The 17,217-nt window shown below is 38.0% G+C and overlaps 2 pseudogenes; both read right to left on the reverse strand.

Moving 5' to 3' along the window:
• Positions 1 to 11,418: 11,418 nt before the first annotated feature.
• Positions 11,419 to 11,875, reverse strand: LOC108308589 (annotated as a pseudogene).
• A 730-nt stretch (positions 11,876 to 12,605) lies between these two features.
• On the reverse strand, positions 12,606 to 12,702 carry LOC119472126 (annotated as a pseudogene).
• Positions 12,703 to 17,217: the final 4,515 nt, after the last annotated feature.

A 17,217-nucleotide genomic window follows, 5' to 3' on the forward strand; every position in this document is an offset into this window, starting at 1 on the left:
ACTCCATGTCTCACATCTAGGTCATGCTGATGCAAGAGGTAGGTTCCCATAGTCTTGGCTTTGCAGGATATAGCCCCCATTCCTGGCTGCTTTCATAGGCTGGCATTGAGTGCCTGCAGCTTTTCCAGGGAAGTGGTGCAAGCTGTCAGTGGATCTGTATTCCGGGGCCTAGAGGACAGTGCTCCTCTTCTCACAGCTCTACTAGGCAGTGCCCCAATAGGGTCTCTGTATGGGTACTCCAGTGCCACATTTCCTTCTGCACTGCCCCAGCAGAGGTTCTCCATGAGGGCCTCACACCTGCAGTAAACTTTTGCCTGGGCATCCAGGCCTTTCCATACATCATCCGAAATCTAGGTGGAGGTTCCCAAACCTCAGTTCTTGACTTCTGTGCACCTGCAGGCTCAACACTACATGGAAGCTGCCAAGGCTTGGGGCTTCCACCCTCTGAAGCCACAGCCTAAGCTGTTTATTGGCCCCTTTCAACCATGGCTGGAGCAGCTGGGACACAGGTCACCAAGTCCCTAGGCTGCACACAGCTTGGGGACCCTAGGCCCAGCCCATAAAACCAATTTTTCCTTCTGGGCCTCCAGGTCTGTGATGGGAGGGGCTGCTGTGAAGGTCTCTGAAATGGCCTGGAGACATTTTCCCCATGGTCTTAGGGATTAACATTAGGCTTCTTGCTACTTAGGCAAATTTTTGTAGCTGGCTTGAATTTCTCCTCAAAAAATGGGTTTTTCTTTTCCACTGCATTGTCAGACTGAAAATTTTCTGAACTTTTATGTTCTGTTTCCCTTTTAAAATGAAATGCTTTTAACAGCACCCAAGTCACCTTTTGAATATTTGGCTGCTTAGAAATTTCTTCCGCCAGATACCCTAAATCACTTCTGTTGAGTTCAATGTTCCACAAACCTTTAGGGCAGTGGCAAAATGCTACCAGTCTCTTTGCTAAAACATAGCAAGAGTCACCTTTGATCCAGTTCCTGAAAAGTTCCTCATCTCCAGCTGAGACCTTCTCAGCCTGGACCTTATTGTTCATATTACTATTAGCATTTTTGTCAAAGTCATTCAACAAATCTCTAGGAAGTTCCAAACCTTCCCACATTTTCCTTTTTCTCAGCCCTCCAAACTGTTTCAACCTCTGCCTGTTACCCAGTTCCAAAGTTGCTTCCACATTTTGGGGTGTCTTTTCAGCAATGCCACACTCTACTGATAAGAAATTACTGTGTTAGTCCATTTTCACACTGCTGATAAAGACGTACTGAGACTGGGGAGAGAAAGAGGTTTAATTGGACTTACAGTTCCACATTCCTGGGGAGGCCTCAGAATCATGGCAGGAGGGGACATGCACTCTTACATGTTGGCAGCAAGAGAAAATGAGGAAGAAACAAAAGTGGAAACCCCAGATAAACCCATCAGATCTTGTGAGACTTATTTACTATCACAAGAACAGTATGGAGGAAACTGCCCCCATGATTCAAATTATGTCCCTCCGAGTCCCTCCCACGACACATGAGAACTATGGGAGTACAATTCAAGATGAGGTTTGGGCGGGAACGTAGAGCCAAACCATATCAGGTAATGAGGGTGCTGTCCTCATAATGGGATTAGTGTCTTTAGAAAAAGAGAAAGATACTAAAGCTTCCTCTCTCTCTGTCTTGGGAAGATAGAATGAGATGATAGCATCTACATAACGGAAAGAACACCCTCATTCTAGACACCAGATCTGTTACCACCTTGATTTTGGACTTCTCAGCTTCCAAAACTATGAGAAATAAACATTGGTTGCTCAAGTCATCCAGTCTGTAGTCTTTTGTTAGAGTAGCCCAATCTAAGACATGTAGACATGTATAACATATAGCTAGATGGTTTTACAGTATTACTTTTAGCATAGTGCCTATGTCTGTTTTTTCTCCTTTCTTCTCTGATTCTATAATTGTTAAATCCAATCTTTAATCTCCTAAGCTTTAAAACTCCAAGTCATATTCAATTTTTCACTCTTCCCCCTAACTGCCATGCATTGCATTTCTTCCATAATGTCTGCATTAATTTTCTTTTGCTACGGTAACAAATTACTGTAAACCTGGTGGCTCGATACAGTGCAAACTTAGTGTCCTATAGTTATGTAATCAAGGTATTGCCAGGGCTGCGTTTCTTCTTGAGGCTGTGAAAGAATTCATTTCCTTGCCTGTTTTCTCTCCTAGAAGTTACCTGCATTCCTTGGCTCATGGCCCCCTTCCATCTTCAAAGCCAGTAATGCAAGATTGATTCTTTTTCACTTTGCATCACTCTACCACAGACCCTTCTGCCCTCCTCTTCCACATTTAAGGAGCCCTGTCATTACACTGGGCCCAACAAGATAATCCAGGATAATTTTTTAATTTTAATGTCATCTTATAATAGCAACCTTAATTTCATCTGCAACACTGTTTCTTCACAGATTCCAGGATTTAGGACATGGATCTCTTTTGGGGACCATTATTCTGCCTACCACAATACCTGTCATATGTATTTCCTCTTTTATTATAACCATGTGACTCCTTTATTTCAGACCCACTTAGTAAGATCATCACAGTAGCTTTTGACTTTCTTCTCTGTCTTTAGTTTATTATCTCTCTAAACATTCTAATCTCTGGTGGCTGAGTCTATAAAGACAAGTATAGATTGTTAAATCTCTTCTCAAAAAACTTCATTAGCAGCTTCTTCAGAATGGCAGTGCTCACCAAGCTCTTTTAATGGTGTGACCCATCAGTATAAATTTGTATGTGCACTAATATGTTTTTATTTAGTTATTTATGTTCATATACCATTGTACTAATATATTTTAAACTTAAAAACCTACATAAAACAAATTCAAACAGATGTGCAAAAGATGAAACAAGATATTAAGAGATTAAAAACATGTATTTATAATTCAATTAATATTTTCCATGATAGTATGATGAGGTTACGCATAATTATAAAAATCCTAGCTTAATATTTTGATTTAATAAATTGAATATTTTGGAGTTAAGTCCAAATTATTTTGATACTTGCTATGTTATAATTTTAGAAATTCCCTCAGAAAATACATATGAGAGTATATATTGTTATTGCAAAAAATCACGACACTCAGTTTTGAATGTTTTGCCAGTTATGTGAAAGTTTTTTCTTTTTCGGCTGAAATTTGACACCCAAATTTCTTCCTTCTTTAACATTAATTAGGTTTTCTTGCAAATTAATTGTTCAAGTGTTAAATATTGGTAAACAACTTCAAACTCTCTGAAACTCTTCATTTAGAAGAATTCTATAGACTGGAAAAATTCATTTCTAAATTTAAGTGTGGTGACATATTTTTTGAATATATGATATACTTAAGTCATTTTTAGTAACAATTTTTTAAAAAATGGTAGAAGCTTTCCAAACATTGGTATTCTAGATTTTCTCTCCATAGCATTTTTCTATCCCAAAAGCTCACTTTTCCTTCCCTCCCACCCACCCTCCCTCCCTCCTTCCTTCCTTCCTTCCTTCCTTCCTTCCTTCTCTTTCTTTTTTTCTTTCTTAGGTATAAAAATGTTTACATTTACCAGGAAGGGGCAGATAAGGCATATGTGAGAATAATCTATTGTTGTTATAGAAAATATCCACAAATTTGAAATATTTTTTCTATAAAAGAAAAACACGTAACTCATTTTTAATTTGACAGCTGTATAACTCCTTTAAGTATGCTCCCTTAAGATAAAACAAACATCTGGGTAATGCATAAGATGTTCTTGATAAATCTTCATCTTATTAAAAGTATACGATAACTCTACTAATTAACATTACCTACGTCAATAACATCTCAAGGTGGCTAGCTATATATGTGCTGAAAGTAAAAGCCAGGTTGAGAGAAACGGCCCTCTCTCTCAAGATTCCTTGTATCTATCCCTTGGTGATTCGTGTCCATCTGACATATATATCAAATAAGAAAGCCATTTCAATGTTTATATTTAAAAAACTTAGGTAATGAAGTACTGTCATTTTCAGCAACATGGATGAAACCAGATGTTATTAGGTTAAGAGAAATAATCCAGGCACAGAAGGACAAATATTGTATTTTCTCACTCATATGTAGGAGCTGAAAGGATTGATCTCATGAGGTAGGGAGTAGAATGATAATTACCAGAGTCTGGGAAGTGCTGGCGGTGAGGGGGTTGAAGAGAGGGTGGTTAATGGGTACGAACATTCAGTTAGATAAAAGGAATTAGCTCTAGTGTTCGATAGCACAGTAAGATGACTAGAATTAACAAAATATTACATATTTCAAAATAGAAGATGTGAAACATTTAAATCACAAAGAAATGGCAAATGTTCAAGATGATACATGTCTTAAATACCCTGATTTGACCCTTACACATGTATGCATGTATCAAAATATCACAGGTACCTCCAAAATATGTACTAATATTTTGTATCAATGAAAAAAATGTAACTAGATGGTTTTTAATGTGTTCTTCTTATGTCAATAGATTGATTATTTTTTAACCCCCAAGTTTTGGAACTGTGTGCTAGCATATAAAACCCGGGCTATTGTGTAGAATTCAAATCTCATTTCAATTTGATGGCTCACCTATGATTTTTATATCCTGTAGATTTTCTTGTGTTATTCACTTTACATAGACTGCCATTGTCTTCTTTATTTAATTTTACTTTATCTGGTTCTCAAAATTCCATGCATCTTTCAAGCCACAGGACCTGACTTACTGCAGTTGCACAGCAAATGCTGGCTGAATGAAAGCACTTCTGTTCATCTTTTAGTGTACTTTTCCTAACTTGTAATTACATAGCCATTTGTTTGCTGACCTGCTTGTCTCTCTGACAAAAATTCACAAAGATACACAGGGACTGTGGCAGCTTTACTTACCATCAAATAAATATTTGCACCTTAGTCAGTTACTTGTACAAAGTAGGTGCTTTATAACTATGTATCAGTGAACAAAGGTTATATAATTATGAAGCCTTCACTGACATTTCATACCAACTACCCATAATTAATATTTTCTTTTTCTGTTTTTTTTAGGATTTGTACTTTGTGTAAACTAGTTACTCGGTAACTATTGAGTTAGAAAAAGATGCAATAGGTGACTCAGGCTTTTTTATTGTTTGGTTTTTGTTTTGTGGTTAGATCCAACTCAGCAGTAAAGGTACAAGTGGAATGTTGATTGCTAGAGTGTTGTATAGTTGAGATGGAAATTTATTTGGAACTGTGCCTGATGCTGGGTATCAAATCTTTAGTTGTTCACTTACCGAAGTCATGTCTGTATATGCTATTTCACAGCATTGTGAAAATTGCTCATGACTGTACCCAGTAGAATGATATTCAACCTGAGCTCAATTAAAAACAAGCTCCAGAGCCCAATATCACAATTGTTTTCTTCCTTTTTGATCTTACCTCATTAGGGGGGCAGGGTAAGAATGGTATAATGTGCTGAAATCTGTCAATACTTTGTGTTTCTCACTCATTAAAACCTTCAGATCTGTTTTCCTAGTGGCTCCATTTACCAGGGAGGGCGAAGAGGAAAACAATAAACAGGTGTTCTTGACTTGAAAAACAGCAATTTCAAACAACTCACAAAGGGAGAAATCGGAAATTTTCAGATTTGGAAGTTGTCACGGGGAGATAAATTTGGGTTACATATTCATCTCTTGTAAACACACTTTCTTTAATGTAAATTTGTGCAGTGCATGAGACACCTGATTTCTCTGGGGGCAGACATGCTTCATGGAACAATTGTGCTGCATATAGATAGTGAATATTTTCCCAGTCTTCTTCCAAATGCACAAGTATGAGCTGAAGGAGCAGTTCAGCATACTGCTCCTTCAGCTCATACTTGCGCATAGGAAGAAAAATATCTACAGGAAAAGAATATGGTAAATAAAAAGAATAATTGATGGGAAGTGCCTGAATTTAGAGTAGTCTAAATCAACTTTAAATGTTTTTATAATACCATACGATTATTTGTCAGATAAACAATCATGTGCATTAAGTATCTTATGCAAAAGGACTGGGCAGTACTGTGTTCTTCTCCAAAGCAGCATCTATCTGAGGTAAGGAGAAAGTTCAAAGAGCGATTTTTTATAAAAATTCTTCTCAAAATGTGGTCCACAGGGCAGTAACATTAGCATCACTTAATAGCTTGTTAGAAATGCATATCCTAGGGATGAAGCTGACTTGATCGTGATGAATAAGCTTTTTAATGTGCTGTTGGATTTGGTTTGCCAGAATTTTGTTGAAGATTTTTGCATCAATGTTCATCATGGATATTGCCCTGAAATTTTTTTTTAGTTGCATCTCTGCCAGGTTTTGGTATCAGGGTGATGCTGGTCTCATAAAATGAGTTAGGAAGGATTCCCTCTTTTAGTATTGTTTGGAATAGTTTCAGAAGGAATGGTACCAGCTCCTCTTTGTACGTCGGGTAGAATTCGGCTGTGAACCCGTCTGGTCCTGGACTTTTTTTGGTTGGTACTCTATTAATTGCTGTCTCAACTTCAGCCCTTATTATTGATTTATTCAGGGATTCAACTTCTTCTTGGTTTAGTCTTGGGATGGTGTAAGTGTCCAGTAATTTATCCATTTCTTCCAGATTTACTGAATGTGAAAAAAATTTTGCAATCTACCCATCTGACAAAGGGCTAATATCCAGAATCTACGAAGAACTTAAACAAATTTACAAAAAAAAAACCAAACAAACCCCAAAATCAAAAAGCCCCACCAAAAAGCGGGCAAAGTATATGAACAGACACTTTTCAAAAGAAGACATTTATGCAGCCAACAAAGAGGAAAAAATGCTCATCATCACTGGTCATTAGAGAAATGCAAATCAAAACCACATTGAGATACCATCTCACGCCAGTTAGAATGGTGATCATTAAAAAAGTCTGGAGACAACAGATGCTGGAATGGATGTGGAGAAATAGGAACACTTTTACACTGTTGGTTGGAGTATAACTTAGTTCAACCATTGTGGAAGACAGATTATAAATATACCCATGCACATGTATGTTCATTGCAGTACTGTTTACAATAGCAAAGACTTGGAACCAGCCCAAATGCCCATCAAGTATAGACTGGATAAAGAAAATGTGGCACATATATACCATGGAATACTATGCAGCCATGAAAAGGAGTTCATGTCCTTTGCAGGGGTATGGATGAAGCTGGAAACCATCATTCTCAGCAAATTGACACAAGAACAGAAAATCAAACACCGCATGTTCTCACTCATAAGTGGGTGTTGAACAATGAGAACACATGGACATGGGGAGAGGAACATCACACACCGGGGCCTGTTGGGAGGTGGGGGAGCTAGGGGAGGGATAGCGGGGGGGGGGGATTGGGGAAGGATAACATTAGGAGAAATACCAATGTAGATGATGGGGGGTTGGATGCAGAAAATCACCATGGCATGTGTATACCTATTTAACAATCCTGCACGATCTGCACATGTACCCCAGAACTTAAAGTATAATAATAAAAAAGAAAAAAAATGCATATCCTTGGGCTCCACCCCAGAAATACTGAATCAGAATCTCTGAGAGTGGGGTCCAGCAATCGATGGTTTTACAGGTGTTCCAGGTGATTCTGATATACGCTAAAGTGGGAAAATCATTGTTCTACAGAAATTCATTTCATTACTTCATTCAATAAATATTTACTGAGTATTTAATAAGTTATAGGCATTGATAATACAGCAATATAAACACTCAAACTGTCGCTCTCTTACAGCTTACATTCTCGTGGACAATGTGGAAAAGTCAAAGGAAACAAGAAATTAATTAGTTGGAATGTACCATTTTTGGCCCTGCAAGATGCTGTTTGTAGTTACCACAATATTAGAGGCAGGCCCTTGTCAAAGATTCAAGGTAAGCCTTTGGAACTGAACCCGATTTATTTCATTTGAAAATACAAATTATGTTCCCTGTCATGGTCATCTCTCCTGGGACTATTTTCAACATTTCTACTTTATACTCAGGATCCATGATTTACACAAATGGATAGTTGATCTACATATATATGTTTTCCAAAACAATTTATTGATCATCTTTCTGTGATTGACACTGTAGAAGAGGCATTGGAAATGCACTAATCGACATGATCTTTGGTATCTGGGCTGTTATTCTGGGAAGGAATAGCATTGAACCACATGATATAAAGGACATACAACTAACAGTCACCAATAGATGGCTTATATTGTTAATTAAGTATAAATAAACATTCTTATCATAAAGTATTGGAGGAAGAGTGGGTCCTGAGCATTGGGTATTAGGTAGGCTGGAATCAATAGGAAATAACCATCTTTCTTGTAGCTAGTCATTCATTCAAATGCTATTTTTTCAACTTTGAAAATATTTATAATAAAACATGCAAATAAGTCAGAAGACAAGTACAGTAAACACCATATAATTTTTTTTTTTGTAGAAAGTGATTTATTTAGAGAGAGAGAGAGAAACAGGAGAAGGAGAGAGAAAGAAACAGCTAACTCTCACACTGAGTGAGAGAATCCAGAAAGATGGAATGCAGGAGAGGAAAGCAGCTTCCACACTGAGTGGAAGGGAATAGAGAGAGTTGGAGTTTAGGAGGGGAAGACAGGCTTCCACGAAGGGAGTGTTCATGGAAGGGGAAATTTTTCTTTTACACACACACACACACACACACACACACACACACACACACACACACATTATTTTCCAGTCCACTTGAAAGCCTAGGTTGCAGATGTTAATAATTCAGCATAGATCTCTTAAGATTAAGGACATTTGTCTAAATTATCACAATACCATTATGATTTCTAACAAAATAACAGTAATTCCAGAAACCATGAAATATCCAAATCCTGCTTCAATATCTGCATTTTTCTTAAAAATGTGTTTTTCCCTCCCTATGATTATCCAGTCAAGGATTCATACCAATCATTTTACGTTTCTGTTTCCCTGGTTTCTTTTGATTTAGAATAATTTTTCTATTTTATTTTCTCCATGATGTTGACTTTTTAAATATTTCAGGTCAATGATCATGTAGGATCACTCACATTCTTCATTTGTCTGATTATTTCCTTTTGGTGTCATTTAATGTGTACCTCTATGCCTTCAATTTACTGTACACTGGAATGTAGGTATAGAGGGTTGATTGGATTTCATTCAATAAATGTTTGACTACCTATAATGTGACAGATACAGTGTGGTAAGCAAAATGGATGAAGCTTTACTCTTATGAAGTTCAAATAGTATTGGGAAAAACTTTAAATAAACATATAAACCTATAGAAAGAAAATTCTCCTATGGTAAGTGCTATAATTAAAATTAAACAATATGATGTGACAGTGAGTTAGTGACAGTTAATGGTATAGGAGGTGACCAAGCAAGACCTTATTGTGGAAGTGATATTTGAGCTTTGACCTAAATGAAAATGGCAGGAATTGGGTGTTGGGGATGAAGAAAATCAATTTGCTAAACCCATTGACTAATGCAAACACTTCTTAGAAATTGTTGAATTTCTCACGAGTTTTTGAATGAAAGAAGGGAGAGCTTGGAAAGTACTAACTTAGGAATTTTAGAGAATCATCATGTCAGCCAATAGACAGGGGTTGGTGGGAACAGTTTTGACCAATCAGGTAAGAATTCCAGTGAGTTGTGAAGCCCTTCCCTTTGGTTACTAGCTGCATACATATCCATCTACATACAAAATACACATCTAACAGAAGGGATCTGGTCCATGAGTAATTTCTCAGCCAGTGTTTGACGTATCCCACAGGAGAGGTTTTTGACCTGTCAGAAAGATCTGGGTGGGTGCAGTGACATTAACACAATGGCCAAAAAGGATAAATTAAAAAAAAAAGTAATCAAGAGGTATAGTTAAAAATTTACCCAGTTTAATTGATCAGTTTTATCCACATAAGTTGTTAAAATATCATACAAACTTTTTTGGGAGTTGCCTGCCAAAATATCCAGTTTCACACTGTGGGAAGTTGGGGAAGTAGAATTAATCTCAATTCTTCTGCCATATTTATCATCTTTGTTATCTCTTCAAAATGCATGGCCTCCTATTATTCAGGTCTATTTTTATGAGTTGCAGAAATTCACTTTGGATGCGTGCATGGATGTGACGTTCTTAAGCACATGCAAATAAAAGTCAGTAGGGACATGTGTTGTGAACAGAGAGGGGAACTGAAGAAGATTCCTTTTAAGAGAATTTTCATTTGGTTCCTTGGCAGAAAAACAGTAAAAAACTAGATATTCGAGGGCACCTGTATGCTATAATAGTGTGGTAGATAATGGTGACACATGAAATACCCACCTACACACATGGTACACATCTAATAGAAGGTATCTGGTCCATGGGTAATTACTCAGCCTGCATTTAACATAGCCCTTGGGAGAGGTTTTAAACACCTGTCAGAAAGATCAAAGGAAATGCTGTTTCTGTAAGTAGATGGTGAGGAAGCCGACTGAATTCTGGCTATTGAGAAGAGCATCTTCAGGAAGAGAAATACACTGGAGCACCTGACGTTCCTCATAACTGTTTTCAATAACTGCTCTTCACATTAGGCCTCAGTCTGCCCATCTGTGAAACCCATCTGTGAAATGCATTTAGTGAAAATGCTTGTCATATTGGTATGTCAAGAAAAACAACTAAAAAAAAGACATTTATCAGTTATGTAGTATTTCTAGGGATTGGTAATCAATTCTTATGGTTCTGTGCAGGTTGGGTTCTGTTTTTCATTTATGTGTTTCATGGGAAAATGGCGTGTGTGTGTGCGTGTGCGTGTGCGCGTGTATGTATGTGTGTGTATGCATGCATGTTGCTTGCGCAAGAGAAGTAAAAGGATAAATAAATTTTTCCATTATAGTACAAAGAATTTTCAGGAAAATTAGTAGTTAACTTGCATACTTTCAAAAGACTATGGTTTAGAGCAATGCTGTCTATCAGAACTTTCTGAGATCAGAGAAATGCTAACACTGCGTTATTCAACATGATAGCCACTGGCCATGTGTGGCTGTGAAGCTCATGGAATGTAGCTGGCATGAATGAAGAAGTGAATTTAATTTAATTTAAAATTAGTCACATGTGGTTGGTGGCTACCATTTTGGGTAGAGCAGGTTTAAAGAGATGTTGAAAAATGCTTTATTTATTTCTTTCTTCTTCTTTTTTTTTTTTTTTTNGAAAACTACAAAAATTAGCTGGGCACAGTGGTGCCCACCTGTACCCCAGCTACTCAGAATGCTGAGGCAGAAGAATCGCTTGAACCCAGGTGGCAGAGGTTGCAATTAGCCAAGATAGCGCCACTGCACTCCAGCCTGGGTGACAGAGTGAGACTTTGTCTCAAAGAAAAAAAAAGAAAACATTGATTAAGCATTAAAACAAAAATACAATTTTATAATAAGGTTTATTTATTTATTTTGTGAGAAGGGCAGCTGACTCTTTATTGCTTTGGGAGCAGGGGGCTCAGGAGCTCTTGGTGGGGCAGGTCCACTTCCTCTTCACCATCACAGGCTTCTGGCTGCTCAAGATGGCACTGGCCCTGCGGACAGCTGCCATGCGCAGGTCGGGCCGATACTTGTTCTTGCGTACCACGTGTCTGATGCTGCTGAGCGTGGCGCGAGCATTCTTGCTGATGGTGGTCTGCACATAGGAGATGGCAGGCTTCAGCTGGCCGGATCTCCGCTTCATGACCACCGTGACAGCTTTGCCGTCAGCTGCCAGCTCCATGCCCACAGTCTTGCGGTGAATCAGCCCGCTGCAGTGGAAGGAGTTGCGGGCCTTCAAGTTATTGGGCTCGGTGCCCTAGGTCTGCCTGTTGCCCTTGATCAGGAAGCTGGAGCAGTTCCGCGCTACCATCCATTGCAGATGCACAGACATGGCGGCGGCATCTCTCGCGGCGGCGGCCTGAGGTGGAAAGAGCGAAAAATACTTTTTAAAAAAGGTCAATATCTAGTTATACAGTCTACACATTAGGTTATTATAGTCTTAGAGCCTGATTATTAGTATATTTTTATTATTTTCATGCCTGAATTACATTCTCAAATGTAATCAATGTATGCCACGGTGCTCAGATTTATGGGTGCTCATGCCTTCTCCTTCATTGTCTTGTAGTATTTGCAATGTTATCTGCCTCTCCTTTAAGATGGCACATTAGCCACCTTAATGCTGTAGCCTCGTGAGTTTCTTCCTTATTCTCTCCTCTGTCTTTTCCTCTTCTTTCCTGTGTCCTTCAATATACAGCATGGTTATTCACTACAACTCAGACTTACTCTTTTGGATTCAGCACAAAGATCTGACTAACGTGTTCTGTGAGAAAATATGTCTATTTCTGATCTTCCAGTGGTCTATCTTAGCATCTCACACTTTCTTCGTGAAATTTCCTATTTGATGCTTAAAAATCTAGGTTTAAAAATTAAAATCTAACTCATAATTTCTCTCCCAAAATTAACTCCTCATAGGAATGTTAAAAGGCACCGTTTTATTTTCTATTATCTAAACTTGAAGGCTTGGCCATCATTGACTTTTCACACTTCTTTGTACTCCCTCTCAACTCAGTCAATACATCCTAGCTGTTCTTCCTTCATCCCCCCACCCCCCCTGCCCCGCCATGGACACTCCATGAATTTGTATCTCCTCCTTGTGCAAGGGCTATGCTAATCTCTGATTTATTCTAATTTTAGTATATGTGCTGCCAAAATGAGAACAATTCTTTCTTTTTAATAAGTATTAGGTTATAATTTGTTTCTTTTCCCTCTGTCCATACCCAGGCTTAGGTCTTCTTTAGCTGACATGCATTATTTTTAGTCCCAAAATTGGTGTTATTACCTTCAATCTCAACTGGGGTTGTACTACCCACTTCAATTCTCTTTCATCCGAATGTCCTTTATGCATCTTATCCTTCAGATACATTGGACTACTCATTCTTGCTGATTCAGTCTTGCTTTTCCAACCATGTGCTTTTGCTTAAAACAGCTAGTTCTGACAAAATTGAGTTGCCTTAGTTGTATATTCAAATCCTACATGCTAAGTCTTTAAGGTTTATTCTAATATTCATACATTATTCATCAATTATTTAGTGAGTGTATGCTCTATGCAGCCATTGAGCTGGGCACTAAAGACAAAATGGGAACATGATCTCTGCTTTCAAGGAATTGACATTTTAGTAGGAGAACCTGACAAGTAAATAGGAAGTTATGATAGAGTGTAATAAACTTTCATCTCACCATCATCTGGAAATCATCTTAAGCCATGTTGGCTCCTCAGAACTAAGAGATTACTCTTAATTACACTTAATTATATTACTAATTTTTATCTCTCTATCATTGATACATTTTAATTTGTTAATCTTATTTAGTTGATTAGACTATAAACTCCTTAAGGGCAGAGAGTAAATTTTGTACAGCTGAATATATCCCATGGCCTCTAGCCAACAATATTTTATATAAAAAGTACATATTCAATATCCAGCAATTTATAAGAGAACCATTTTTTAACCTTTGGGAATCTTGCCTATACACTGCATAATAATTTATCTGCCCATATGAAATAGAGGAATATAGTGAGAGAAAGTTTTGTTTGTCCATATTCAGTTTATATTGAATGCCACATTTTTTTTTTCCAGTTCTGCTGTTGAGCCCATCCACTGGGCTTTTTATTTTGTTTTTATTTCCATAGGCTTTTGGGGAACAGGTGGTTGGTTGGTTACATGAATAAGTTCTTTAGTGGTGATTTCTGAGATTTTGGTACACCCATCACTTGAGCAGTGTACATTATACCCAATGTGTAGTCTTTGAGCCCTCACCCCCTCCCACCCTTTCCCCTGAGTCCCCAAAGTTCATTGTATCATTCACATGTCTTTTTGTCATCATAGCTTAGCTCCCACTTCTGAGTGAGAACATGCAATGATTGGTTTTCTATTCCTGAGTTACTTCTCTTAGAATTATGGTCTCCAGTTCTATGCAGGTTGCTGCAAATGCTATCACTTTGTTCTTTTTTATGTCTGAGTAGTGTGTGTGTGTGTGTGTGTGTGTGTGTGTGTGTGTGTGTGAATATATATATATGGCGAGAGAGAGAGAGACCATGGAATTATATATATATATATATATATATAATGTGGTGTATAGACCACATTTTCTTTATTTACTCATTGATTAATGGATATTAGGGCTGATTCCCTATTTTTGCAATTGCCAATTGTGCTGCTATAAACATGTGTGTGCAAGTGTCTTTTTCATATGACTACTTTTTCTCTAGATACCCAGGAGTGAGATAGCTGGATCAAATGGTAGATCTACTTTTTTTTTTTTTTTATTGCCCTTTAGGTTCTGGGGTACATGGGAAGAACATGCAGGATTATTGCATAGGTACAAACATGGCAATGTGGTTTGCTGCCTCCATCCCCATCACCTATATCTGGCATTACTCCCCATATTATCCTTCGCCAACACCCTACCCTCAATGTCCCTTGCCTAGTGCCCCCAACAGACCTCAGTGTGTGATGTACCCCTCCCTGTGTCCATGTGTTCTCATTGTTCAACACCCACCTATGAGTGAGAACATGCAGTGTTTGATTTTCTGTTCCTGTGTCAGTTTGCTGAATATGATGGTTTTCAGGTTCATCTGTGTCCCTACAAAGGACACAAACTCATTTTTTATGGCTGTATAGTATTCCATGGTGTATATGTGCCACATTTTCCCTGTCCAGTCTATCATCAATGGGCATTTGGGTTGGTTCCAGGTCTTTGCTATTGTAAACAGTGCTGCAGTGAACATATGTGTGCATGTGGCTTTATAATAGAGCAATTTATAATCCTTTGGATATATACCCACTAATGCGATTGCTGGGTCAAATGGAATTTCTATTTCTAGGTCCTTGAGGAATTGCCACACTGTCTTCCACAATAGTTGAACTAATTTACACTCCCCCTAACAGTGTAAAAGTGTTCCTATTACTCCACATCCTCTCCAGCACCTGTTGTCCCCAGATTTTTTAATGATCACCATTCTAACTGGTGCGATTTGGTATCTCAATGTGGTTTTGATTTGTATTTCTCTAATGACCAGTGATGATGAGCTTTTTTTCATATGTTTGTTGGCTGCATGTCTTCTTTTGAGAAGTGTCTCTTCATATCCCTTGCCCACTTCTGGATGGGGTTGTTTGTTTTTTTTTTTCCTGTAAATTTGTTTAAGTTCTTTGTAAATTCTGGATATTAGTGCTTTGTCAGATGGGTAGATTAAAAAAACTTTTTTCCATTGTGTTGATTGCTGGTTCTCTCTATTGATAGTTTCTTTTACTGTGCGGAAGCTCTTAAGTTTAATTAGATCCCGTTTGTCTATTTTGGAGCTTTTGTTGCCATTGCTTTTGGTATTTTAGTCATAAAGTCCTTGCCTATGCCTATGTCCTGAATGGTTTTGCCTAGGTTTTCTTCTAGGGTTTTTATGGTGTTAGGTCTTATGTTTAAGTCTTTAATCCATCTGGAGTTAATTTTAGTGTAAGGTGTCAGGAAGGGGTCCAGTTTCTGCCTTCTGTACATGGCTAGCCAGTTTTCCCAACACCATTTATTAAACAGGGAATCCTTTCCCCATTGCTTGTTTTTGTCAGGCTTGTCAAAGATCAGATGGTTTTAGATGTGTGGCTTTGCCTCTGAGGCCTCTTTTCTGTTCCATTGGTCTATATCTCTGTTTTGATATCAGTACCATGCTGTTTTGATTACTGTAGCCTTGTAGTATAGTTTGAAGTCAGGTAGCATGATGCCTCCAGCTTTGTTCTTTTTGCTTAGAATTGACTTGGCTCTGTGGGCTCTCTTTTGGTTCCATATGACGTTTAAGGTGTTTTTTTCCAGTTCTGTGAAGAAGGTCATTGGTAGTTGATGGGGGTAGTGTTGAATCTATAAATTACTTTGGTCATTATGGCTATTTTCATGATATTGATTATTCCTAACCATGAGCATGGAATGTTTTTCCATTTGTTTGTGTCCTCTCTTCTTTCTTTGAGCAGTGGTTTGTAGTTCTCTTTGAAGACTTCCTTTACATCCTTTGTTAGTTGTATTCCTAGGTATTTTATTCTCTTTGTAGCAATTGGTAATGGCAGTTCATTCTTGCTTTGGCTCTCTTTAAGTCTGTTATTGGTGTACAGGAATGCTTGTGATTTTTGCACATTGATTTGTATCCTGAGACTTTGCTGAACTTGCTTCTCAGTTTCAGGAGAATTTGTGCTGAGATGATGGGGTCTTCTAAATATACAGTCATATGGTCCGCAAATAGAGACAGTGTGACTTCCTCCTTTCCTAACTGAATACCCTTTATTACTATTTTTTGCCTGATTGCTCTGGCCAGAACTTCCGATACTATATTGAATAGCAGTGGTGATAGAGGGCATCCTTGTCTAGTGCCAGATTTCAAAGGGAATGCTTCTAGTTTTTGCCCATTTAGTATGATATAGGCTGTGGGTTTGTCATAAATAGCTTTTATTATTTTGAGATATGTTCCATTGGTACCTAGTTTATTGAGAGTTTTTAGCATAAAAGGCTGTTGAATTTTGTTGAAGAACTTCTCTGCATCTATTGAGAGAATAATGGGCATTTTGTCTTTGGTTCTGTTTATGTGGTGAATTACATTTACAGACTTCGTATGTTGAACCAGCCTTGCATCCCTGGTATGAAGCCTACTTGATTGTGTTGGATGAGCTTCTTGATGTGTTGTTGCAATTGGTTTGCCAGTATCCTATTGAAGATTTTTGCATCTATGTTCATCAGGGATATTGGCTTGAAGTTTTCTTTTCTTGTTGAGTCTCTGCCAGGTTTTGATATCAGGATGATGTTTGTCTCATAAAATGATTTGGGAAGTATTCCCTCTTTTTGGTTTGTTTGTAATAGTTTCAGAAAGATTGGTACCAGCTCCTCTTTGTAGGTCTGGTGTAATTCAGCTGTGAACCCATCTGGACCTGGGCTTTTTTTGTTTGGTAGGCTATTAATTGCTGCCTCAAATTCAGCCCTTCTTATTGGTCTGTTCAGGGTTTCAGCTTCTTCCTGGTTTAGGCTTGGGAGGGTGTAAGTGTCCAGGAATTTATCCATTTCTTCCAGGCTTACTGGTTTATGTGCATAGAGTTCTTTGTAGTAATCTCTGATGACGGTTTGTATTTCTGTGGAATCTGTGGTGATATCCCCTTTTCAATTTTTATTGCATCTATTTGATTCTTCTCTCTTTTCTTTTTTATTAAT

This window comes from Cebus imitator, unplaced genomic scaffold (genome assembly GCF_001604975.1).
Source record: "Cebus imitator isolate Cc_AM_T3 unplaced genomic scaffold, Cebus_imitator-1.0 Scaffold86, whole genome shotgun sequence".
NCBI lineage: Eukaryota > Metazoa > Chordata > Mammalia > Primates > Cebidae > Cebus > Cebus imitator.